We start from the raw sequence: 27,248 nt of genomic DNA, 5'->3' as shown, positions 1-27,248 counted from the left end.
TACTTTATGTTCCCTTCTGGTTAAGTTCTGGTCAACCTTAGAAGTAACATGACTTTGGGTAAGGGGAGAATTGTCAATTGCGGATACTTAAATAGGATAACCGAGAGTTGAAGCTGTGAACCCACACTCGATAGCAAAATCAATGCCAATGAGCTTTGAGGCAGAAAGTTCAATTCCCTCCTTGGACTCTGTGCAGGTCCCAGTTTGCATCTAGTCTCATGCCTCAATCGGAAAAGAGGGATAAATCACTGAAACACCCTCAAATGTGTTCTTATTCCCAACATATCTGTCCAAATGCACTGCCAGTTATGTGGCCTCTTCCAGGGACAAAGGGGTGGCATTAAAAACCATCATATCTTGCATTTGGCTAAAACGACCCTGGCAGAATTGACTAAGGAGAGCAGGGTAATTCCTGGAGGTTTACACTTTTTAACTGAGAGCAGTAGTCCTCCACTACATAATTTCCCTGACCCAACCTGTGGATAATTTATTCAGCAACAGTAACTTTATTGGTTCTTCATAAGTGAGTCTCAGAGAAGACAAAAAAGCATTAACTGAGGAAAATGCTGGAGAATCCTCAGGCAGAGAAAATGGCAGACCCTGAGAATCTCCATGGAGCAACGACAGAACTCACATGTTTACTCTCTCCTTCAGATGAGTCAGGACATAGACAAAAATACAACTTATATGAAGAAAGAAACATGGTAAACTTACTTTAGCATCTGACAAAACAAGGTTCAGAAGACAGTTTTGGGTGGAGTAGGACCTGTTTGGCATCTGATAATGCATGCTGTTGTTGCAGCTTGATATCAAACACCTCCAAAGACAAGAACTGCAATTTCACAATCAGGGTGTCCACAGAGTCTATGGTGGCTTCTCAGCACACAAAAATGGAGTGGACTGGTGATAATGGTATGATAGTATAGCATAGCAACTCACTTGGGAAAATAGGTAGCACATTAAAAAAAAGTTACAACTGACCCTGCTGGTTCTTGTACAGACTAGAGATCCTGACTTCGCAGTCTCCAGTTATTTATGCATGAGCTGAGATAGCCTTAAAGGGCCACTGTCACCCCCCTCCAGCCGTTATAAACTAAAAGAGCCACCTTGTGCAGCAGTAATGCTGCATTCTAACAAGGTGGCTTTTTCAGTTTTAGGTTCAAGTATACCCCAAATAAAGCGTTTTTATACTTAGCCACAATTCCTGTCTCTAGCCAGGTAGGCGGGTCCTCACTCCCCAGCTTGACCAGCTCCTCTGCCGTCACTCCAATCTTCCTGCACTTTCGGCGCCGCCCCCTCAGCGCTGTTATCTTTACAAAACCGGCACCTGCGCTGTGTACTGGTGTCCTGCGCAGACGCAGTAAGCTCTGGCCGTCTGACGTCCCAGCCAGGCTTGCACACTGCGCCTGCGCGGGCATTGCAGCCACCCACCTTTGGAATCCCAGCCCCGCACTATGTGTTATGCATTATGCACAGTGCGGGGCGGGGATTCCAAAGGTGGCTGGCTGCAATGCCCGCACAGGCGCAGTGTGCAAGCCTGGCTGGAACGTCAGACGGCCAGAGCTTACTGCGTCTGCGCAGGACACCAGTACACAGTGCAGGCGCCGGTTGTGAAAAGATAACAGCGCTGAGGGGGCGGCGCCGAAAGCGCAGGAAGATTGGAGTGACGGCAGAGGAACTGGTCAAGCTGGGGAGTGAGAACCCGCCTACCTGGCTAGAGACAGGAATTGTGGCTAAGTATAAAAATGCTTTATTTGGGGTATACTTGAACCTAAAACTAAAAGAGCCACCTTGTTAGAATGCAGCATTACTGCTGCACAAGGTGGCTCTTTTAGTTTTTAACGGCTGGAGGGGGGTGACAGTGGCCCTTTAACCAAAGACTAGACAATGTCAACTTGAACCTATTCTGTTTGAAAGGCTGTAGATTGCTTTGCTTTCCTCCTAAAGAACCGGAAAGCAAAGTGCAAATTACCTACAGAAGGTAAAGTGGGCTGAAATAGAAAGAGATGGCAAATAAGTAAAACAAACCACGACATACAAAACAAAGGATTAAGCATTTATTGTTAGAAAATATACCTTCTGCTTCCCAAAAAGAAACAGAAGATAGGTGCAAGGCAAAGTATACAAACAGCACAGAGATAAACCCTAGCTGGTCTATCACTGACTGGCTTAAACTACAGCAATATGGCTGGACATCTAAATGAGACTATATACAGCCACACCCAAAAGGTGATAGAGCAGACAAATGAGTAAATAAAAACACCTGTTATCCTAGAAAGACTGAAGTAAGGATAACAGAAACTAAACATACAGAGGAAAGATATATCTGCTGTGGCTTGTTAGAGAGAGAACCAGACCACAAACTACAGGCTCAAGGGTTCAAACCCAGACTCATGACGCTTTCATCAATTTTTCTCTGATAACCACGTTCAGGGAGATTAGCTACAGTGGCATGGGTTGTAAACTTCTTGATTATGTTATGCACTGAGGACAAAGGAACATCAAAATTTCAGGAAATGGACTTGTAACCTTGAGATTGTTGATATTTTTTAATAATTTTGATTCTCATGTCTTCAGACAATTCTCTTCTCTTTTTTCTCTTTCTCTTCCTTAGTGTGGAAAACACATACACACAATGCAAAGATTGAGTCAACTTCTCCACTTTTTACCTGTTACTTGTCACAGGTGAGTTTGAACAAGCATCACAAGCTTGAAACAAAGTTGTTTAACCACAATTTTGACCTGCCCATTTTTGAGGTTTTGTGTAAGATCATGTACAATTTGCCTTTTTCCCCACCTTTTTTTGGGTTGTTCCAATGCACACAAAGAAATAAACATGTACATGTATACCATATTTTTCATATTATAAGACGCACCCCAAATTTTCATGAGAAAAATAAGAAAAAAACTTTTTTAAATAAAATGATGATGCTTCTTATAATCCATGTGTCTTATTGCTTACTGGGGGTGATGGCTGCAGTGAAGCGATGTCCCAGGGTCGCTGCTGGAAGCGGCAAGAGTGGTGCTTTGCCACAGGCTGGGATGAGGGGGTGTTCAGATGTGCGGCACACCGCTGTGGGTGTCCCGGTGGTGGTGCCGCGCTGTATCCCCATTGGCAGTACTGCACTGTGTCCACGGTGGTGGTGCTATGCTGTGTTCCCGGTGCTGCGGGGGGCCCTGCCAACATTCTGGGAAAGGCCAGAGCCCCGGCAGTCCTTCCATGGTTTCCTGTGGGGCGTTGGACTCCGAGAAGATAGCTGCTGGGAGGTGGCACATGCATAGGTGGAGATCTCAGCACCGAGATCTCAGAAGATGAGATCTCAGCGCTGAGATCTCAGCGCTGAGATCTCATCTCCTGAGATCTCGGTGCCGAGATCTCCATCTGCGCATGCGCTGCCTCCTGGCAGCCATTTTCTCAGAGTCCACTGCCCCACAGGAAAACATGGAAGGACTGCAGGGGGCTCTGGCCTTTCACAAAATGTCTGCAGAGTCCCCCACAGCACCTGGAACACAGTGCAGCACCGCACCACCACCAGGGACACATCACAGCACCGCACCACCACCGAGACACAGCGCAGCACTGCCACTGGTACACCCAAAGTGGCACTCCGATAAGGCATATCCGCATTATAAGATGAACCCCCATTTTCCCCCCAAATTTTGGGGAAAAAAAGTGTGTTTTATAATCCGAAAAATACGGTAATTGCGAAAATTTTCTGAGAGAAATTCTTCATTTTCTGGAACAATTTCAAGGATGACATCACTTTTGTCCATGACTGCATATCTTTTATAGGACTGGGGTGAAAGGGGGAGGATTAAGAAAAATGAAACTGAATGCAAGGCGCCAGCTGACCCTGCATAATGCTATGTGTTAAAATTAAAGGGAATCTGTCAACAGTCAGGAAAAATGAAATATGTTTAATAGTTATTGAAAATGGATGAAATGCATTTAGGCAGCATCTAAACTTCCTCTGGTATCATCTGGTCAGCAAAGCAAATTTCATCACACCTGATGAAGGCTAGATGCAGGGGAAACACGTTGTGTGTTATTTCCATTTTTTATAAATATTCTTATGGTGACTTTTTTACATTTCATTTTTATATTCGCTGGAGCCATTACCGCCTAGCTTTTGTTCTCCCTTGATTGCACTCTGCTGGAGCTCTTTTCAGTGGAAATTACTAGAGCATACCAGGTTGGCAACACCCAATTGATAAGCCTCCCACACATATTGCATGGAGTTGTGTAATATATTACACAATTACATAAAGTGAGAAGTTTTCATTTTTATCTTTTGGCCACTACAGTTTCAATTCTTACTATGCTCACATAGTGCTACTCTTTTTTTCTCTTTCCCCATGGGAATTTCATATTCAGGGCTTAGGAGTGGACAGTTTTACTACTGAAAATAGTGGTAACAATCATTATAGGTCATAGTACAAGAGTAATAATGATATTGGTTTTATAGTAATTCTATTTGAGAGCAATGAGAAATCAAGCTTTGAAGTCACATGCAAATTATCCTTTTCTCAATATGCATCAACACGCCTCCAATGCACTTCCAGGCTACTTCTCTTATAATATTGTGTGTTGTAGAGCATGACTGAATTACAAAGCAGCCAAAGGACAGACATATTGTCAGATGTAGTTGTCTGGTGCCCTATTTAGTAAATGTAATCACTAGCTAATTACCCTTCTATCACGTTATTGTAGATATTTTTCATTTTTTTAGCATTGGTAAGAAATTATTTCCAATTTTTATAAATTTAAGATGAGTGTCAATTACATAAAATTTTCCAACTTTAACAAGGAATCTTCGGGGACAGCAAATTGTTTGTTAGACACAAGCCAGTGTAAGAGCAATACTTTTTAAAAGTATTTGAAATACAAATACACAGTTTAAAGTCCTACTTTTCAGATAAAGCTTTTCCAAAGTAAATAAATTATATTGCCTTCATATAAATAAAAAGAAAGGAGCAAAGTAGAACATGAGCATAAATTACTTGTGCAATTCATCACAAATAGTTGACACTTCAATCTAATCCGGCAAATGAAAATACTGAAGTTTATAGAGTTGTATGAAGTAGGCAATTTAAACATCCTATAGCGCAAGGTCATCTGAAAATGAATCCTGGAAGATGTCCCTTTTTATTCCGTTCTCCTTCTGAATCTATCAAATGGAAATGAGCCACACCATGTAACTGACAGAGCCAATGTCCATTCATGATTAGGATAGCTGGGTCCGAGGTTCATGTGTTCTACGTGTATTGACAAGACATCACATTTAAAGAACACAAAGGAAGTACTTGAGATATTTTACACCTTACTTTAACATTCAAACCTATAATAAAATTACATCCAAAACTTTCTTATATACAGCATAGCACTGTATGGGAAAGGATGACTTAAGTGTATGCATTGAGAGTGGTTTGGATATCATTTTTGCATGTTTCAGCCTTCAGAATGTCTCTTGGATGTAACTTATAGCGACACTAGGTGAATGCTCATTAATGTAACTCACAGAGCATGGAGCCTGTTCTAATATTTTTCAACCATATGCTGTTTTATCAATTACATGGCCTTACTAAGCTCAAGTTAATATCAGGAAAGCATTATTCATCTGATGTCTAATGACCTCCAAACTTTATATTGGTGATAACTTCTGGACCCTATGTCTAGCTTCTTTAATTATTGTATCCTATGTGTTAGCTTCTTTATAAAGCATGTTATATGTCATGCTCTCCTGTCAAGTGTCCTGGTAAACCTTGTTCAACATGTGATGCTTCCAACCTATGTCATGTTCTATGTTACTCTCCATTCACCTCCTGCAACATAGCTTAACCATTTAAGAACCAGATAATTTGTAGTTTTGTGCTTTCATTTTTTCCTAGCTGCAACTTATCTTGCTGAGAACAAAAGTTTAAAGATGAAATCACATGCAAGATAGAGATTAGCAGATTAGGCAGAAGTCCAATTTGCCTGTTTATGCAATTTTTCCCACTAAATTCAATTTGCAAAAAAGTTATTCTCCACAAATTGAATGTCCCTTATTATGCTCTGTACCTAACCACTCACCTCACCGGGCCTTCTACTACTCTCTGCCATCCATCCAGTCATCGACTGCATCTTATGACACCCCTTCGCTTGCACTGGAATCCTCAGGGAGAGTTTGGCATAAGTGCACGGATAGTCACAGCGTCATGATGTCAAATGTGCTCTGTAATCTATGGCGCAAATGCTCAGATCCCTCCAGAGCCTCATGAAAACTGGAATCCTGGTTCAGCTTAAGAGGTCCAAGGATTCCAGAGTGAGTGGGGATGTGGAGAGGACTGGACTGAGAAGCTAAGTAGCAGAGGGGCCATAGAGGTGAGTATTAGGAATTTTTTCTATTATTTAACCTTTTGATGGCCCTTAATGGTTCAGAAAAATGGTGGTTAATGGTTGCTATTTGTAGTATAAAGGGAACCTGGTATGTTAAAACCCCTATTATATATTGGGTTATTCTGCAGATGAAGAGCTTTCTAAAGCTGCATGGTTGCCGCACTGAAAGCATGGTTGCTGGGAGGAATTTAAATTTATTCTTCCTGACAGCCTCATGCTTTTAGTCCTAGAGGTGTGGCCGATACTGCTTCAATCACCGATCAGTACATAATGAGTGGTAGCTGTAACCACGCCCCAGCACTAACCGACAGCCGGCTCAGCAGTGCATCAGTAGTAAGCTGGCTGTCAGTGCCGAGGCGTGTTTACAGCCGCCATTCACTATGTAATGAGCAGTGACTGAAGCCGCATCGGTCATGCCTCTATGATTGAAAGCCTGAGGCAGCCTGGACAAATGGAGTCTGTTTCCTCCCCACAACTGGGCTTTCAGAGTGGCAGCAGCATAGCATTAGAACACTAATTAAATCCATATCTATAGGTTAGTAGAGTTTTTTGAAATAAAAGGTTGCCTTAAATGTACCTCAAACTTATTTGCTTATTTTAATGCCATAAATATCTCTCATGACATCATATGTGGGGGAAGAGTTGGCAGGTCCACATTAGACTAATGTCGAATGAATCTGCCTAATGTGTATGGTAGATGTGTATGTGTATGTGCAGCCCAAAACACTACCTCCTCATCATTCATTTGACTGCACCATGGCTCTTCTTCATGGAACTGAAACACCCAGAGGGAGAGTTCATACTCTATCTCTCCCTGAGACAAAGGCGATTTTTGCATACATTAAAGAGAACTTAACCGCTTCCCTATGCCCTCCAAATCACCAACATTTCTCTATTTCTTTATGAACACCCTGACTAACAAGCCCTTCATAATGTTTGACATATTAACAGATCTTTAGAAAAAGTATTTCTAAAATCCGTTTTTAATATGCAAGTTAATCTTTTGACTAGTTGATGGGGTGTTTGTTTCCCCAGAATAGACATTCCACTCAGCATGTTATCACGCCACTGTGGGCACAATAACATGATTTGCAGAGCTGGCATCATCACCTGCTCCCTGCAAATCTCACGCACAGGTCATTGGGGCTATGAAGCTGCTGCGCACCTCTGAAGCCGGGAAGCGTATACATGGGTTCAGAGGTGCGATGACCTGTGGAAAAGAAAGTTGGGTGCATGAGCGAGATTTGCAGAGAGCTAGCAATGACCTCGGCTCTTACAAATCATGTTATCACGCCCACAGGGGTATAGTAACATGCAGAGAGGGATGACTAATCTGGGAAAACAAACACTCCATCAACTAGTCTAAAGAGACATTAGAAATACTTTTTCTAAAGGTCTGTTAATGCGTCAAATACTATAAAAGGATTGTTAGGCAGGGTGTCAATAAAGGAAAAGATATATATTGGAGGTTTGGGGGCAGAGGCATAGCTAGGGGTTCAGCAAAGGGGTGGGAGTGAAACATATCAGTGGGCCCCTAAACAGTGACCCTGACTATGTTGGCAACGGATTAATCTCTGTACTGTCTAGTGAATATATGTTTATTCAGGAACAAAGATAACACAGCTTACAACTGGTATTTCTTATGACTTAAGGTACCGTCACATTTAGCGACGCTGCAGCGATCTAGACAACGATGCCGATCGCTGCAGCGTCGCTGTGTGGTCGCTGGAGAGCTGTCACACACCAACGATGCCGAAGTCCTGGGGTAACCAGGGTAAACATCGGGTTACTAAGCACAGGGCCACGCTTAGTAACCCGATGTTTACCCTGGTTACCAGTGTAAATGTAAAAAAAACCAAACACTACATACTTACATTCCGGTGTCTGTCGGGTCCCCCGGCGTTCTGCTTCCCTGCACTGTAAGCGCCGGCCATAAAGCAGAGCGGTGACGTCACCGCTGTGCCCTGCTTTACGGCCAGCCGGCGCTGACACAGTGCAGGGAAGCAGAAAGCCGGGGGACGCGACAGACATCGGAATGTAAGTATGTAGTGTTTGTTTTTTTTTACATTTACACTGGTAACCAGGGTAAATATCGGGTTACTTAGCGCGGCCCTGCGCTTAGTAACCCGATGTTTACCCTGGTTACCAGTGAAGACATCGCTGAATCGGCATCACACACGCCGATTCAGCGATGTCTGCGGGAGATCCAGCGACGAAATAAGGTGCTGGCCTTCTAGCTCCGACCAACGATGTCACAGCAGGATCCTGATCGCTGCTGTGTGTCAAACACAACGATATCGCTATCCAGGACGCTGCAACGTCACGGATCGCTAGCGATATCATTGTTAAGTTGTTCAGTGTGAAGGTACCTTTAGGATCTTATCATCTTGTCTTGCAGCTTGCAAAGTGAAATTAAAATGCCAGCTACACACACAGTGAACAGGAACTTCCTGGTTCTTTTTTTAACAGTGTTTTACTATTATATTATATTATATTATAATATACATTATTATACACTATTACTGGAGACAGAAACTCATGCACTGTTAAACAGTGGTAAATAGTAGTTTTTGAAACTTGCACTATATAGAATAATAAGAATTCTTCCAACAGATTGAAATTATGGTGGCAAAGTCTAACAGTGGATGTTAGAGACCCTCAGCAGATGCCCAGGCTGTTATTAAAATTAAGTCACAATACAAAGGCCAACATTGATATTACCGCCTGTAAACGGAAAAGAAAATATCCATTGTACTCATATTTTTGGATTCACTTGTTTTTATTTTCCGGAGTGCCATTCCAATGCTGCTGACCGACCACAAGTATCCAATGCAAAAAAAAAAAGGTCGACAGGCACATCCAATAATAAAAAAATCTCAAGCTTTATTCCAAATACATATCTTTAAAAATCTATACAAGGATGATATGGTGCAGGAACAGCTGTTATGCCAAATTACCACCGTATAGTGGTGAGCGAATTTGTTTGGAAAATAATCACCAAACAAATTCGGCACAAATATGACACATTCGGATTCGTGATTGGAAACACGAACAAAATTTTAAAAAGTCGGGAAAAGTTGGTAACATTCTGCAAAAACTGCGGGAAAATATTTGCGATGTGTAGTGCAGCGGGGTTGATGTAGTTTGACAGGCAGGGACCACAGGAAAGTTCACAGCAAACGTGTTTAATGTCCAAACAACTCACACAATGTATGCAGCGCCCCAGAGTCCTGGTCGTTGCAGTACTGTGGCTCCGCCGCTAAGGGGGGCTATGGTACGTTTGATGGCACTGAAGGAGTTCATCTGACCAGGTATCACATACACCAATACATTTCACAGTCGGGCCTCCAGGGGGAGCTAAGGGTACTATTCATTAGGCCACTCCTCACATACTGGTAAAACTGGGGGTCAGGCAGGAAGTTAGAGAGAACGCTGACTGGGTTGGAACCAGGCAACACCTTGTGGCAGAGGGTGTTGCAGGGGAAGATTCGGTAGGGACCCTGTCAGGGGTGGGATCCTGACAGAGGCCTGGCAAACAGAGAGAAAGCTACGGGACCGCGCCTGCACTTCATAGCGGCGGTGCCCTAAGAAAGGACAAGAAGCGAGATTTATTGTGCTGAGTGAGAAACGAGATCAAAGCAAGAAGGAGAATACCAGTAGGAGTCGTGCTGTAAGATCGAGGCAACATCCTACTGAGGCGTAAACAACCGGCGGCCGGAAGGCCGAGGAGGTACAGAGCTCTAAGCCATACTTCAAACCAACGGCAGGACAGTCAGTCACAGGCGGGCTGTCTCACTTAAATCACCTACGCAGACATAGGGGGCAACCTGTGGAGAGGGGCGACTCTAGGGTCCCGGAAGAGCTCCGAGCCTACTCGTCATACGGGTGCGTCCCAACCATAACACCTGGGAGGGACGGAAGATTAGCAGAAGATCATCTAATCGAGTTGTGAGGGAACACGAGAAACAGACACAACAGTTGTGGGGACTATCCCGTAAGCTCAGCAGGGGAGGACCACAACACATAGCGCTAGAAGGAAGGCACAGATTTCCACCTGCAAAGGGAACTCTGGAGGTGCCATCGGACCGGCCGGACTTGCGCAGCCCGGTTAACCGTATTCCGGACTGAGGACCCAGAAGCCTTCAGTAAAGAGGTAAAGAGACTGCAACCTGGTGTCCTCGTTATTTACTGCACCGCACCACCACCACCATCCACATCTATCATTGTGCGCCCCTCAGCAGGGTCATGGACCGGGTCTAGCCACCGTGACAACCCCAGAGCAGAGACTCAGAGGCCCGGTACCGGGTACCCCTCGGCCCTGCGGCAGTGGGGGCGCTACAACTTGGCGTCACGAACAGGATCTACTTAAGCCTGAAGAATCAGGTCATGTGTGCCTTGGAACTGTGATTTATTGTACTTGGACTGTGACTTATTGCAAAGACTGTGCTGTGTCACTTGCCGCCAAAATCCGCCACCATTACAGCGCTGAGGAGAGCGCAGTAGAAGAAGAAGGCTGTGGAGTGGGCGTAGGCAAGCTGGAGCGTGTGAACGACAATGGCCGCCCAGTCTAAATATTTCTGTGTCCTGAGGACGTGTCCGTCAGCAGCCGAGGTCCGCCTCCTTATTCTCTTTGGAGGATGGAGACCATGGAGACGGGCCCGCCCACGAAAGAGACCGTGGGAAGAGGACACCAGAGAAGAAGTGAAGATGGCGATGCCGGAAGCACCGCGTGGGAATGACCTGACTCAGCGAGAGGCTGCACGACCCGACACAGCCCCAGACACGCCATCGTTGCGGGAATTGACCCTGGCGGAGCTACCGATAGGCTGACCCCCATGGCCAATGTCCGAGGAGTGTGTGGCTGCAGCCGAGGCCCGGCAGATAGCCTGCCGCCTGGAAGCCGATGCCCGTGTGATCGCTCGGCTGGGCCAACCTACGGAGGTCCGCCTGTCTCCGGTGTCCCCCGTTTCTTTTATCCCGGCCGCGGTGGAGTGTGAGCTGCAGGCACAGGGCCTGAGGATCCTGCCGGAGGCGGAGCACCTGCAGCGCCTGATGGCAGCGTGGCGGAACAGACCCCAGCCGGCAGCCCAGGTCAATCTGAGGAGCGTCGAGGAGGTTCCACCGTCACACTGGGGAGTAGTAATATCCTTTAACTCCCGGAAAGGAAGGGGAGTTATCCAGGAGATCGGGGAGCCACTGCAGGTCCGAGTGGATCGGGAAGAAGTGGAGCCCTGCGGGGGAAGGTACGATTCCCATCTGGAGCCTGGCGATGCAGTGACCTACACCCGGTGGAGGAGGGAAGCTGGCGAAACCGGCTGGATAGCTCGAGGCGTCCAGCAGTGCGTCGCCCTCCAGGCTGCTGCCGGAACGCCGGAGGACGAGCCTTCTACAGGGAAGGTGCCGGAGCCCGTCCCTGCGGAACCTCAGGAGGTCCGGGTCCACCGCGTGCCTCTGAGACGCACTCACCCACAAGCAAGGAGGGCATCCCGCAGAGGGGTCCTGTCACTGCTGGAGCCAGGACCGGTCCTTGCTACACCAAGGCGACCCGTTGGCCGGGTGAGGCCTGGAAGAAGACCACCTCCTACACTACAAGATTGAGTAAGCAAAAATGCTTTAATGACTGTAAATAGTTCATTGTTTTTCCTTGCTGTTTTGCTGCTAAAACCCGTCTAGGGTTACTCTTAAAGGGATCCCTGTGTTGACCCGGGATCCCTATTGTTTTTTATTTTTTTTGTTTGTTTTCTACATTTGCACAAGTTATCAAAGAACTGCTGAATCATGAACAATGCATGATACAAACTCCTTGTATATAGTTTGCACCTTCTTAAAGGTGCTCTCTACTGGTTTTATATAAAAGACGGACTCTTTGCGAAGATACGGTTCTTGGAACTTGCACTGGAGTCCTTGCTGCATACGGACTTGCGGCTTGAGAAGTTGCACTACCTCGTAGAGACTTGGTCCCCTCTTAAAGGGGATGTTCACATCTTGCACTTATGTACAGTGTGGCCTTAAGATGGTTAGATGGCAATAATGTCTTGAAAGAAAAAGTAATGATGCTAATATGAAGAAGTTATATGTAGCCAACTAGTTGATTGTAAGAAATGTTTGATAATGTGTTAGAGAATGAGGACAGAAAGTGAACCCGTACGGGGTTAGTTAGTGAGTCCTCCCAGGAGCCATACAGAGATGGCTCAGTGTTCTCAAACTGAAAGAAAAACATGTTCTATACTGTGTATAGTAGTGGAAGGACAGTAGGCTCAGGCAGAATGGGGCAGTCCTGTAAAAGAAAGGAGAGGCAGCAGGCCTGGAGCAGTTAGGACAGGCGGTCCTGCAGACGTAAAGTAAGAGAATGTAGCACAGTTGCTTAAGCCTTATAATGTGTTATAAGAAGGTCTTTAGTGGATTCAGAGTGTACATCCTTAAAGGCAATGTTAAATTAATGTTTAAAAATTTTGCACTTAGTAGAATACCCGGTTGGGTAAGAAAAGTTATTTATAGTAAGTTAGTTAAAAGTATTTTACCATGTTTGTAACGTTCAAGTGTCCTCACCTCCCATAAAGGGAAGCTCTGTTCAAATATGCTTATTGTTATTGCACTCACAAAAATTGTATGTCTTTTTGCTGACATGTATTGTTGTTTTCTTCCCAGTCCAGGAGTACTGGATTTAACCGGGGGGGAGTGCAGCGCCCCAGAGTCCTGGTCGTTGCAGTACTGTGGCTCCGCCGCTAAGGGGGGCTATGGTACGTTTGATGGCACTGAAGGAGTTCATCTGACCAGGTATCACATACACCAATACATTTCACAGTCGGGCCTCCAGGGGGAGCTAAGGGTACTATTCATTAGGCCACTCCTCACATACTGGTAAAACTGGGGGTCAGGCAGTAAGTTAGAGAGAACGCTGACTGGGTTGGAACCAGGCAACACCTTGTGGCAGAGGGTGTTGCAGGGGAAGATTCGGTAGGGTCCCTGTCAGGGGTGGGATCCTGACAGAGGCCTGGCAAACAGAGAGAAAGCTACGGGACCGCGCCTGCACTTCATAGCGGCGGTGCCCTAAGAAAGGATAAGAAGCGAGATTTATTGTGCTGAGTGAGAAACGAGATCAAAGCAAGAAGGAGAATACCAGTAGGAGTCGTGCTGTAAGATCGAGGCAACATCCTACTGAGGCATAAACAACCGGCGGCCGGAACGCTGAGGAGGTACACAGCTCTAAGCCATACTTCAAACCAATGGCAGGACAGTCAGTCACAGGCAGGCTGTCTCACTTAAATCACCTACGCAGACATAGGGGGCAACCTGTGGAGAGGGGCGACTCTAGGGTCCCGGAAGAGCTCCGAGCCTACCCGTCATACGGGTGCATCCCAACCATAACACCTGGGAGGGACGGAAGATTAGCAGAAGATCATCTAATCGAGTTGTGAGGGAACACGAGAAACAGACACAACAGTTGTGGGGACTATCCCATAAGCTCAGCAGGGGAGGACCACAACACATAGCGCTAGAAGGAAGGCACAGATTTCCACCTGCAAAGGGAACTCTGGAGGTGCCATCGGACCGGCCGGACTTGTGCAGCCCGGTTAACCGTATTCCGGACTGAGGACCCAGAAGCCTTCAGTAAAGAGGTAAAGAGACTGCAACCTGGTGTCCTCGTTATTTACTGCACCGCACCACCACCACCATCCACATCTATCATTGTGCGCCCCTCAGCAGGGTCACGGACCGGGTCTAGCCACCGTGACAACCCCAGAGCAGAGACTCAGAGGCCCGGTACCGGGTACCCCTCGGCCCTGCGGCAGTGGGGGCGCTACATGTACAGCACACGGTATCCTAAGGATCGCAGCCGGGGCATCACAACAGTCCGTAAATGAGACCGGTTGCCGAGTGCGACTGCACCGCGATATCACGCTGAGGGGTGCAAGGTGTTCGCTGCTCTTGGCTCTTTGTTATCTCACACAAGCTGGACGCTGCAGAGCCACCTGCTCTGCCACTTTACAAACAAACACTGATCCCCCAAACCCTTTACTACAGGGTTTTTAACTGGAATCTATGGCCATGGGCCACTTGTAAGACCCTGGTTGGAGGGAGTGAACTGCCCCACTACCATTCTTAGTTCACTCCAAAAATAAAAGCCCTTAATGGGTTCTCCTGAACATTGCCTTGGCCAAATATTTGACAAGGTCCACACTTACTTTTATTTTGCCTTGTGACTGACAGGCATCCTGCTGTGGACACAAGGCACTCCAGTGGGTCTAATAGGACTCCGTCCGCATCCTGGGGGATTCATATTGACCATCACATATGATCCTCCACACTGCCTCAGGCTCCTCCTGATGCTGGCACTGTTAGCAAGATTTTAGCTAGTTAGCTAGGCACATGTATATCAGTCAGATAGTGTAGCTAACTTGTGTCCACTGTGGCTGTTAAATATACCTTCCAGCATTTTTTTTTGGCCACAGACATAGCCAGCAGGGCACATGTCCTACAAGTGTATTGTGCACTGCTTCTATTGTTCTCCATGCCCAGGTATAGCATTCTAAATAATATTTTTTCACTCGCTAAATGTGAAACAGCCTTCTGTATCCCACCTTGTCATTTAGTGCTGTGGTGATATGAAACTGTCTGCAGACCTAACGCACATTAAAAAAATATATAATTTTTCAGTTGCAAAAAGTTAGACAGCCCATCGTATCACACTTTCTCATTTTGTTGGGTTTTAATTAAGCTGCCTGCAGATCTCATTCACATAACAAAAAAATGTTCTCTGTTGCTAAACGTCATAGAGTAGGGGACCTAACTTTTAAATAGTTTGTAGCATCTAGTGTGTTATAGAGGCCTGATCCAGAGGCCACCAAAATATTCTTCTGTTCCTAGTGTCATACAGTAGAGGACATCTCACATTCAACTAGATTGTAGCATCTAGTGTTTTATAGAGGCCAACAATGAATTGTTCTTTTCCTAGTGTCATACAGTAGGGGACCTGACTTTCAAATAGTTTGTAGCATCTAGTGATTTATAGAGGCCTGATCCAGAGGTCACTAAAAAATTATTCTGTTCCCAGTGTCATACAGTAGTGGACATCTCACATTCAATTAGATTGTAGAATCTAGTGTGTTATAGAGGCCTGATCCAGAGGCCACCAAAAATAGCTCTGTTCCTAGTGTCATAAAGTAGGGGACCTGATTTTCTAATAGATTGTAGCATCTAGTGTATTATAGAGGTCTGATCCAGAGGCCACCAAAACATTGTTCTAATCCTAGTGTCATACAGTAGGGTACATCTCACATTCAAATAGTTTGTGTAGAGTGTTAGAGGCCTGATCCAGAGGCCACCAAAACAATTCTTCTGTTCCTAGTGTGATACAGTAGGGGAGCCGACTTATAAACAGTTTGTAGCATCTAGTGTGTTATAGAGGCCTGATCCAGAGGCCACCAAAACAATTCTTCTGTTCCTAGTGTCATACAGTAGGGGACATCTCACATTCAAATAGTTTGTAGCATCTAGTGTGTTATAGAGGCTTGATTCAGAGGCCACCAACAAATTATTCTGTTCCTATTGTCATACAGTAGGGGACCTGACTTTCAAATAGTTTGTAGCACCTAGTGTGCTATAGAGGCCTGATCCAGAGGCCACCGAAACATTGTTCTTTTCCTAGTGTCATATAGTAGGGGACCTGACTTTAAAATATTTTGTGGCATCTAGGATTTTAAAGAGGCCTGATCCACAGGCCACCAAAAAATCCTTCTGTTCCTAGTGTCATATAGTAGGGGACCTGACTTTAAAATATTTTTTAGCATCTTGTGTGCTATAGAGGCCTGATCCAGAGGCCACCGAAACATTCTTCTTTTCCTAGTGTCATACAGTAGGGGACCTGACTTTCAAATATTGTGTAGCATCTAGTGTGTTATAGAGGCCGCCTAATTCAGAGGTCACCAAAATATTCTTCTGTTCCTAGTGTCTAACAGTAGGGAACCCAACTTTCAAATAGTTTGTAGCATCTAGTGTGCTATAAAGGCCTGATCCAGAAGCCACCAAAAAATTCTTCTGTTCCTAGTGTGATGCAGTAGGGAACATCTCACATTCAAATATTTTGTAGCATCTAGTGTGTTATAGAGGTCTGATCCAGTGGCCACCAAAAATTGTTCTGTTCCTAGTGTCATACAGTAGGGGACCTGTCTTTCAAATATTTTGTCGCGTCTAGTGTGTTATAGAGGCCTGATCCAGAGGCAACACAAAATCTTCTGTTCCAAGTGTCATACAGTAGGGGACATCTCACATGCAAATAGTTTATAGTAACTAGTGTGTTATAGAGGCCTGATCCAGAGGCCACAAAAAATTCTTGTGTTCCTAACGTCATACAGTAGGGGACATCTGACTTTCAAATTGTTTGTAACATATTTTCTTTCTCATGCAGGCCTCATCCACACTCAAACATGTTTTTCTTATTTCACCTTGGAATTTACTGCCGCTGAAATTCAGCTGTTTGCAGAGGTGGTGCAGAGTTTAAAATCTAATTTTTTGTTACTAATACTGTGCTTCTACCACACTATCTGAGCAACATACCTGGTAAAAAGCGAGGCCGTGGTGGGAGTGGAATTAGGCTTGGTGTTCAAGGTGTACGTGGGATAGGTGGTAAGGTTAGTGAAAGCACTAGTGAACCAACAACGTCACGTCCTATGCAAGGACATCTGACAACTTCTGTTACTGGACAGGTTACTCCACTACCTTTCTTTGGCAGACGCACAGAGGTACGCCATGATGATGAGGCCCAGAAAGAGCATGTGCTTGAGTGGATGGCAAGCGCAGCTTCAAGTGGCCTCTCTTACTCTTCCTCCACCTCAACATCACACCAAGTACAGTCCATAGAGGTGGCACCCAAATTCCTCTTGCATCTCAACTCTCCAACAGTACAACTGACAGTTCAGAACCACAGATGGGTGAGTCTGAAGAGCTGTTAACACATTTTATGCCACGATAATCAAAAGTGTACTCAAAAGCATCACAGAGTCAAGAGGAGAATATCTGCACTGATGCCCAAAATATTTTTAGCTTGGATCCGGGGCAGGATGAAGTAAGGTCCGAGCAGCATCCTGACCATTGTCATCAGACGTTAACCCATGGGGGGAGGTGCTCATGATGAGACTCAGATATCTGAGGCTCACGTGGACTGCACTGTGCTGTCAGGGCAGGAAGAGGAGGAGCATGATTCCAAGGGCGAGAAAGTGATAAAACAGAGGATGATGATGAGGTGACGGCTCCCTGTTGGCATGAACATAGAGGCACACAGCTGAGTAGGTCATCTGAGGAAGAAGACAAGGAGTTTACGTTGTGCGATACATCACAGACACGTAGGTTGCCTAGCCTGGGCCTTTTTTTGACACTGCGAAGGGTAAACCAAGTAATGTAATGTGCCAACGTTGCAAAAAAAAAACTTAGTAGAGGTAAAATATGCTTTAATTTGACTACTAAATGTATGAACCTTAACATGCTCAATCAAGATGCATTTCTCTGGGAATCTCAATGTGCTAAAATGCAGACCAGTACAATTACAACTCCTCTTACTGCCCACATAATAATGCTCACCACTGTACCCCTTACATAATAAAATGCGCTTGAGATGGTAAAATTGTCCACTAGAAAATATTAATGCCCTGTGCAAGTGTCCTAGTAAACATTTTCCACATTTTGCCCCTAAAATGTAATAATGCCTCATGTGCAACTTTGACTGTCACAGTACTTTGAGTGCCCCTATAGCAATAATGCTCAAGTTTTCAAGTAACATTTAAAGAGGTTTACCACTACTGTTTAACCACCTTTCATTGGTCCTAGTTTTTCCTAGAAAAACACTTTTCTAATACACTTTTACTACCTGCCCTGCTCCTGTACGTCATCCCTCTGTGGGTTATATATGATTCTGTTTTGATTCTGGCTCTGCTACTTCCAAACTATGGAACGGAATCAGACGAACAAAGCATGGTAAGTCACTGGTGGCAGCGAGACTACGTCTTGGTGAGTGACAGCAGTTTGAGCATGCATGCACAGATCAGACTTTACTCTCCTCTCTTAATGAAGAAAGCTCTCCAAAGCATCAGCAGATGTAGTTGGCATCACACATGACTGAGCTCACAAGTGCTATGCATTAATCTGACAAGCTCTATGATGTGCTTACTAATGATCAGCACATCGCAGGGCTTGCTATAACCTGGTTTGGAGCTCGAGGTGTAAACTGAGTGAAGAGAGGTCATCTTGGAGTAGTCTCTGGAGATATCTGTTTGAAAGTTTGTTTGAATGTCCTGCTTTACCTTACCTCCTATTTAATTTGCATAACCTTGCCCTCCTTTCTGTACTCTAAGAGTTCATTAAATGATTGATGTCTTTTATTCTTGTCTGTTTCCCTTTGTGTCTTTATGTTAGAGCAGCAGTAGTGTTCCTGCTGCCCTATTGTCACACATAGTGTGGGAAGACTAAGTGCAACATGAAGGAAAGAGGGGGTGGAGACCAAATACTAGGGTAGTGGTAAGTGGCGACCCCTAGGCAGCTCTAACATCACCCTGTCTGCCCTAAACATCCCTAGATAGGTTCTGAGCTTATCGCAGAGCAGGAACCTAATCTCTGCCTGACCCTTAGTGATAGGCCCTGGTTTAGGAAGAGGACGGGGTTAGCAATAGTCAGTCCCCACTAGAACTGAAAATAGAGACGGTAGATGAACAAGGGGAACACTTATCTTGAGCAGACTCAGAGAGGTAACACCAGATGTCCTCCAACAGCACCAGAGAGAAAGATAGCTGACTGCTATAGCTCCAAGCTTTCACAAGGTAAAATTATTATTATTATACATTTTTATAGCTCCATTTATTCCAAGGTGCTTTAAATGTAAAAAGGGGCAAATGTAGACAAATACAATAAACATGAGCAAAAAATGAGGCACTAACAGGTAGAGAAGGAGGGAGGACCCTGCCCGCAAGGGCTCACAGTCTGCAGGGATGGGTGAGGATACACTGGGGGAGGGTAGAGCTGGTTGTGCGGAGGTTCAGTAGGTTGAGGATCACTGCAGGCTGTAGGCTTGTCAGAAGAGGTGAGTCTTCAGGTTCTTTTTGAAGGTTTCTATGGTAGGCAAGAGTCTGATGTATTGGGGTAGAGAGTTCCAGAGTATGGGGGAAGCACGGGAGAAGTCTTGGATGCGGTTGTGGGAAGAAGAGATAAGAGGGGAGTTGAGAAGGAGATCTTGTGAGGATCGAAGGTTGCATGTAGGTAAGTACCAGGAGACCATGTGTCACGGGGAAACTAGGTGAGCGAGAGCTAAATACCCGGGCCCCTGCAGTTTCCCTCAGACTAGGGAAATCCTGACTGACCCTCTACCTGGAGTTTACACTGATGGTGTGCATGTCCAGGCCTCGAACCTCACCCTAACTCCTGTAATAACCCTAGGCTGATACCTCCGCCCTCCACCCAGTGAAGAGGTAATATTCCAATACCCACAGATAGAACAGACAAGGATAAAGGAAAATATACACCACGCCGCAGTCACTCAGGAATACACTATAAATGTGCAGGGCAAAATAAATACAAATATAGGAAGGAGTAAATAAGACAGAGGAAAATACACCACCAGCAACGAATCTCCAAACCAGCTCTCCACACCAGACCGAGATAACAACGCACAAGAGAGAAGCTATAATCGGCGATGCCCAATGAACAGGAGAACTATTTAAAGGCCATGGGAATGGCCCAGCTTCCAATCCGAGGATCAGGTAAATTAACCCCGGAACAGCTAGACAAAATCTAGCAGACGCCAATGAGCAAATAGTGGTCAACAGCGGAATTACCGCTGTCTGTCAGACGACCTAGTCTGAACAGCGTCCGACATGACACCATGTCACAGATGTATGGAGGAGACAGGTTGTGGATGGCTTTGTATGTCATACTAAGGGTTTTGACCTGGAGTCTCTGGATGATAGGAAACCAGTGAAGGGCTTGGCATAGGGGAGAGGCTGGGGAATAGTGAGGAGACAGGTAGATTAGTTGGGCAGCAGATTGTAGGATGAATTGGAGTGGTGCCAGAGTGCTAGAGGGGAGGTCAGAGAGTAGGAGGTTGCAGTCGTCAAGGCAGGAGATGATAAGGGCATGCACTAGTGTTTTTGTGGTTTTGTTGTCGAGGAATGTGCGGATCCAGGAAATATTTTTGAGTTTGAGATGGCAGGAGGAGGCAAGGGCTTGAATATGTGGCTTGAAAGAGAGGGCAGAGTCGAGGATCACCCGAGGCACCGAGCATGCCTTACTGGGGAAAGTGAGCAGCCATTGACCTTGATGGATAGGTCTGGTGGAGGGATAGAGTGAGATGGGAGAAAGATGATGAACTCTGTTTTGTCCATGTTCAGTTCTAGAAAGTGAGCAGAAAAGAAGGCCAAGATAGCAGACAGACAGTGTGGGATTTTAGTGAGTAAGGAGGTGAGGTCAGGTCCGGATAGGTAGATCTGCGTGTCATTGGCATAGAGATGATACTGCAAACTGTGGGATTCCATGAGCTCTCCCAGGCCGAAGGTGTAGATGGAGAATAGTAGGGGTCCTAGAACTGAGCCTTGAGGTACACTGACAGACAAGGGGTGAGGTGAGGAGGTGGTGTGGGAGAGGGAGACACTGAAAGTTTGGTCTGTAAGATATGATGAGATCCAGGATAGGGCCAAGTCTGTGATGCCAAGAGATGATAGAATCTGTAGCAGGAAGGAATGGTCCACAGTGTCAAAGCCAGAAGACTGGTCCAGGAGAAGGAGGACAGAGTAGTGTTGCATGCTCTTGGCAGTTAGTAGGTCATTGGTGACTTTAGTTAGGGCAGTTTCAGCTGAGTGATGGGGTCGGAAGCCAGATTGTAACCAGCCAAAGTTACAAAATGTGAATATTACTGGCAATTCTCTGCATCAGACTGGGGATTTATAAACACCCAGGTCCAGGTCTGTCAACTAGAGCCGGAGGGAGGTTGCCGCTGGGTCCAAGAGTCCGAAGGATTAGGGAGGTGTCTGTAAAGCCAAATGCAGAGACATTCTGCAGCCAGATGCAGAGAAACTCTCTACAGCATCTGACACACCAGTGACAGTACCCCCTTCCACGAGTGGCCTCCGGACTCTCAGGACCAGGTTTCTCAGGATAAGAGGTGTGAAATGAACGAACCAGCCTGGGGACATTCACCTCTGATGCCGAGACACACATCCTTTCCTCATAACTGTAATCGTTCCAGTGCACCAAGTATTGTATTAAAAGACGTTATAGGTGAGAATCTAAATCCTCAAAATCTGAAACTCTAGATTTCCATCAACCCTTATTGGGGATGGCGGTAGGGGTGTGGACTCAAGAGGTTCCACATATTTTTGAGCAAAGACCTGTGAAAGACATTGTGGACTTATGGGCCTGAGGTAGCTCAAGATGAAATGCAGCTGGATTAATGACGGCGGTTATTTTGTTGGGACCAATAAATCTAGATCCTAACTTCCAGGAAGGAACCCCCAACCTGATATTCCTGGTAGACAACCACATAAAGTCATTCACATTCAGGTCTGTACCTGGCAAGCGTTTTCTGTCAGCCATACATCTGTACCTGTCTCGCATAATCGTTAAGTTACTCAGAACCCCCAACATACTGAGGAGAGTGACGAGGCAAAATGTTCCTCTTCCAGAACTCCCGAAGCCCCTCTCCCTCTAAAAGTACCAAATTGTGGATGGTAACCATTTGCACCAAAGTATGGTGACCTGCCGGTAGATTCTTGACGGTGATTATTAATAGCAAATTCTGCCAGCAGTAAATAGGATGCTCAATCCTCCTGATTTTTGCAGACAAAACACCTGAGGTAAGTTTCCAAATTCTGGTTAATGCGCTTGGTCTGTCCATTCAACTGGGGATGGAAGGCAGAGGAAAAGGGGAGCTGCATCCCCAGTCGAGAACAGAATGCCCTCCAGAACTTGGAAACAAACTGGATCCTCCAATCTGACACCACATCAGAGGGAACCGCGTGAAGCTATATAATCTCATTTATAAACACCTGAGCAAGTCTTGGCACTCGGAAGTGCCGATAATGCGACAAAGTGAACCATTTTACTGAATCTATCTACAGCCACCAAAACCACAGTCTTGCCAGCAGATACCAGTAGGTCAGTAATAAAATCCCATGGACAAGTGTGTCCATGGTCTGCTAGGAATAGATAGCGGAACAAGAGTACCATAAGGACAGGTATGAGATACTTTAGAACGTGCGCAGATACTGCAAGCAGATACGTGTTCAATCACAACTTGATGCAACTCCGGCCACCAAAACCTATCACCAAAAAGGCCCGCAGTTGCCATACCACCTGTATGACCAGCAAGCACAGGGTTACTTAATTACTTCGGCACAGATTGGTAAAAATCACCTTCCTGGAGGGCAGGAGCCAGTGGCGTCCCCCTGGGCCTCCAACACCTCACCCTCCAATGCTGAAGTGACTACCCCCTTCTGCTAAATCGGGGCAGGGTCCTCATGGTCACCACCACCAGGGAAGTTCCGGAACAAAGCATCAGCTTTGACATTTTTGAACCCTGGACAGAAAGTGACAACAAAATTGAACCTAGTAAAAATCAGGGACCATCTAGCTTGCCTAGGGATGAGACGTTTAGCCGATTGAAGATATGGTAAGTTCTTATAATCAGTGATAACAGTATTAGAATGGAAAGCCCCTTTCAACCAATGTCGCCATTCTTCAAATGCCAATTTAATCGCCAAAAGCTCCTTGCAGATCCCCAAATCATCTCCTTTAGGTGGCTATTAACCAAAACTGGTGGTTTAACTGTTTTTAAACATTTTTATGTACTATTTTTAAGTACTTTTCATCCACAGCTGAGCAAGGTGATAGAACTAAGTTGGGCTAAGTACAATTATTCTATGGGCATAGTGCAATCTGTTTATTGTTTTTATTGCCTTTTTTCCAGTGCTGACAGTTTCAAGCATCACCCCCAGTAAACACATCTTTTTGCTCTAGGTCTCATCTAGCGTATAATTATTACCAATATCACTGTGGACACACGCTTTTCTTTTCCAGGTCTTTTTTCCCTCCAGGTCTTATTCTGTGCAAATCTATTACTAGAAGGATAATACAATGGCTGAGGCTCACAGGATGTCAGACTCCAGACAATGGCACTCTGACTTTCCTGTGCATGGGCTGGTGCCTCGGTCATTGCATCATCCTGATCCACTGAGAGCGGTAGGGCAGGGAGATCATCTCTTTCTGCTCTACCGCAGAACTACTGTGCATTCCAATACAGTTAAGCATAGCGTAGCTCCAGGTAGGGTCGGGTTGACTGCACCTTCTGCCCCTTTGGAAACTATGCTACTGTTTTGATGGCATAAAGGACCTGTCAAGTTTCTTTTAAAGAGAATAAATGTAACAACCCTGCCGGCATCACTGCATGGCTTTCCATCCCCCACCTGCCTGATACATCAACTCACTCACCTTGTGCCATGCTGTGAGATCCCTCTGCTGCCGGCTCCATGCCGTGTGCTTCATGGCCGCTTGCTATGTGTACACTTCCTGGCTGTGTGCATAGTGGGGCGGCACTGGCAAATCCGGATTCTTATTGAGACTGTGTGCACCTCCCTATGGTGTCCCTGGCCAATTGCCTAGAGGCCTCTGATATTAAGGTGTCCTCACCCACTGAGGACGCCTGAGCAAACTATTTCCCTCAGTTAGTAATTGCTACTGAGCTGCCAGGTCGTGTTCTGTCTCTGTCTCTGAGGGCTGCAATACATAGTTATTAACCCCTTCCCAACCTATGATGCCACGTAGGCGTCATGAAAGTCGATGCCAATCCGACCCATGACGCCTATGTGGTATCATGGAATGATCGCGTCCCTGCAGATCGGGTGAAAGGTTTAACTCCAATTTCACCCGATCTGCAGGGACAGGGGGAGTTGTACTTTAGCCCAGGAGGGGTGGCTTTGCCCCCACGTGGCTACGATCGCTCTGATTGGCTGTTGAAAGTGCAACAGCCAATCAGAGCAATTTGCAATATTTCACCCAGCCATGGCTGGAAATCCAGATCTGCCCCCCCACCGCCACCGATCTCCTCCCCAGTCCTCCGTTCTGTCCCGTACTCCCCTCCGTCCGCCTGTCCGCTCCCCCGTCCTCCTGTCCACTCCTCCTGTGCTCCGATCCACCCCCCCGTGCTCCGATCCACCATCCCACCACCCCCTTATACTTACCGATCCTCCCGGAGTCCATCCGTCTTCTCCCTGGGTGCTGCCATCTTCCAAAATGGCGGGCGCATGCGCAGTGCGCCCGCCGAATCTGCCGGCCGGCAGATTCGTTTCATGTACATTTTGATCACTGTGATAAAACCTATCACAGTGATCAAACTAAAAATAATAGTAAATGAACCCCCCCTTTAATCACCCCCATAGGTAGGGACAATAATAAAATAAAGAAAATATTTTTTTTCCACTAGGGTTAGAACTAGGGTTAGGGTTAGGAGTAGGGTTAGGGGTAGGGGTAGGGTTAGGGGTAGGGTTAGGGTTAGGGGTAGGGTTAGGGGTAGGGTTAGGACTAGGGATAGAACTAGGGTTAGCGTTAGAATTAGGCTATGTGCACACGGTGCGGATTTGGCTGCGGATCCGCAGCGGATTGGCCGCTGCAGATTCGTAGCAGTATTCCATCAGGTTTACAGTACCATGTAAACCTATGGAAAACCAAATCTGCTGTGCCCATGGTGCGGAAAAAAAAAAAGGAAATGCTGCGTTGTATTTTCCGCAGCATGTCAATTCTTTGTGTGGATTTTACACCTATTCCTCAATAGGAATCCGCAGGTGAAATCCACATAAAAAACACTGGAAATCTGCAGTAAATCCGCAGGTAAAACTCAGTGCCTTTTACCTGCGGAAAATGGTGCGGAAAAATCTCACACGAATCCGCAACGTGGGCACATAGCCTTAGGGTTGGAATTAGAGTTAGAGTTGGAATTAAGGCTAGAGTTGGAAATAGGGTTAAGAATAGGCTTGTGGTTAGGGTTATGGTTAGGGTTAGGGGTGTGTTGGGGTTAAAGTTGTGGTTAGGGTTGGGGTTAGGGTTGGGATTAGGGTTAGGGTTGTGGTTAGGGGTGTGTTGGGGTTAGGGTTGTGATTAGGGTTATGGCTAGAGTTGGGATTAGGGTTAGGGGTGTGTTGGGGTTAGTGTTGGAGTTAGAATTGAGGGGTTTCCACTGTTTAGGCACATCAGGGGTCTCAAAACGCAACATGGCGCCACCATTGATTCCAGCCAATCTTGCGTTCAAAAAGTCAAATGGTGCTCCCTCCCTTCCGAGCCCCGACGTGCGCCCAAACAGTGGTTTACCCCCACATATGGGGTACCAGCGTACTCAGGAAAAACTGGACAACAACGATTGTGGTCCAATTTCTCCTGTTACTCTTGCAAAAATAAAAAATTGCTTGCTAAAACATAATTTTAGAGGAATGAAAAATTATTTTTTATTTTCACGGCTCTGCGTTGTAAACTTCTATGAAGCACTTGGGGGTTCTAAGTGCTCACTACACATCTAGATAAGTTCCTTGGGGGGTCTAGTTTCCAAAATAGGGTAACTTGTGGGGGAGCTCCAATGTTTAGGCACACAGGGGCTCTCCAAACGCGACATGGTGTCCGCTAATGATTGGAGCTAATTTTCCATTCAAAAAGCCAAATGGCGTGCCTTCCCTTCCGAGCCCTGCTGTGCGCCCAAACAGTGGTTTACCCCAACATATGGGGTATCATCGTACTCAGGACAAACTGGACAATAACATTTGGGGTCCAATTTCTCCTGTTTCCCTTGGGAAAATAAAAAATTCTGGGCTAAAAATCATTTTTGAGGAAAGAAAAATTATTTTTTATTTTCATGGCTCTGTGGTATAAACTTCTGTAAAGAACTTGGGGGTTCAAAGTGCTCACCACACAGCTAAATAAGTTCCTTTGGGGATCTAGTTTCCAAAATGGGGTCACTTGTGGGGGGTTTCTACTGTTTAGGCACATCAGGGGCTCTGCAAACATAACATGATGCCCGCAGACCATTCCATCAAAGTCTGCATTCCAAAACGTCACTACTTCCCTTCCGAGCCCCGGCATATGCCCAAACAGTGGTTTTCCCCCAAATATGGGGTATCAGCGTACTCAGGAGAAACTGTACAACAACTTTTGGGGTCCAATTTCTCCTATTACCCTTGGGAAAATAAAAAATTGTGGGCTATAAAATCATTTTTGAGAAAAGAAAAATTATTTTTTATTTTCATGGCTCTGCATTATAAACTTCTGTGAAGCACTTGGGGTTTCAAAGTGCTGACCACACATCTAGATTAGTTCCTTGGGAGGTCTAGTTTCCAAAATGGGGTCACTTGTAGGGGAGCTCCAATGTTTAGGCACACAGGGGCTCTCCAAACGCGACATGGTGTCCGCTAACGATTGGAATTAATTTTCCATTCAAAAAGTCAAATGGCGCGCCTTCCCTTCCGAGCCTTGCCGTGCACCCAAACAGTGGTTTACCCCCACATATGAGGTATCAGCATACTCAGGAGAAATTGCCCAACAAATTTTAGGATCCATTTTATCCTGTTACCCATGTGAAAATGAAAAAATTGAGGCTAAAATAATTTTTTTGTGAAAAAAAAGTACTTTTTCATTTTTACGGATCAATTTGTGAAGCACCTGGGGGTTTAAAGTGCTCACTATGCTTCTAGATAAGTTCATTGGGGGGTCTAGTTTCCAAAATGGGGTCACTTGTGGGGGAGCTCCAATGTTTAGGCACACGAGGGGCTCTCCAAACGCGACATGGCGTCCGCTAAAGATTGGAGCCAATTTTTCATTCAAAAAGTCAAATGGCGCTCCTTCCCTTCCGAGC

The sequence above is a fragment of the Ranitomeya variabilis genome, chromosome 3 (genome assembly GCF_051348905.1).
Source record: "Ranitomeya variabilis isolate aRanVar5 chromosome 3, aRanVar5.hap1, whole genome shotgun sequence".
NCBI classification, from domain to species: domain Eukaryota; kingdom Metazoa; phylum Chordata; class Amphibia; order Anura; family Dendrobatidae; genus Ranitomeya; species Ranitomeya variabilis.
This window is presented reverse-complemented; position numbering follows the sequence as displayed.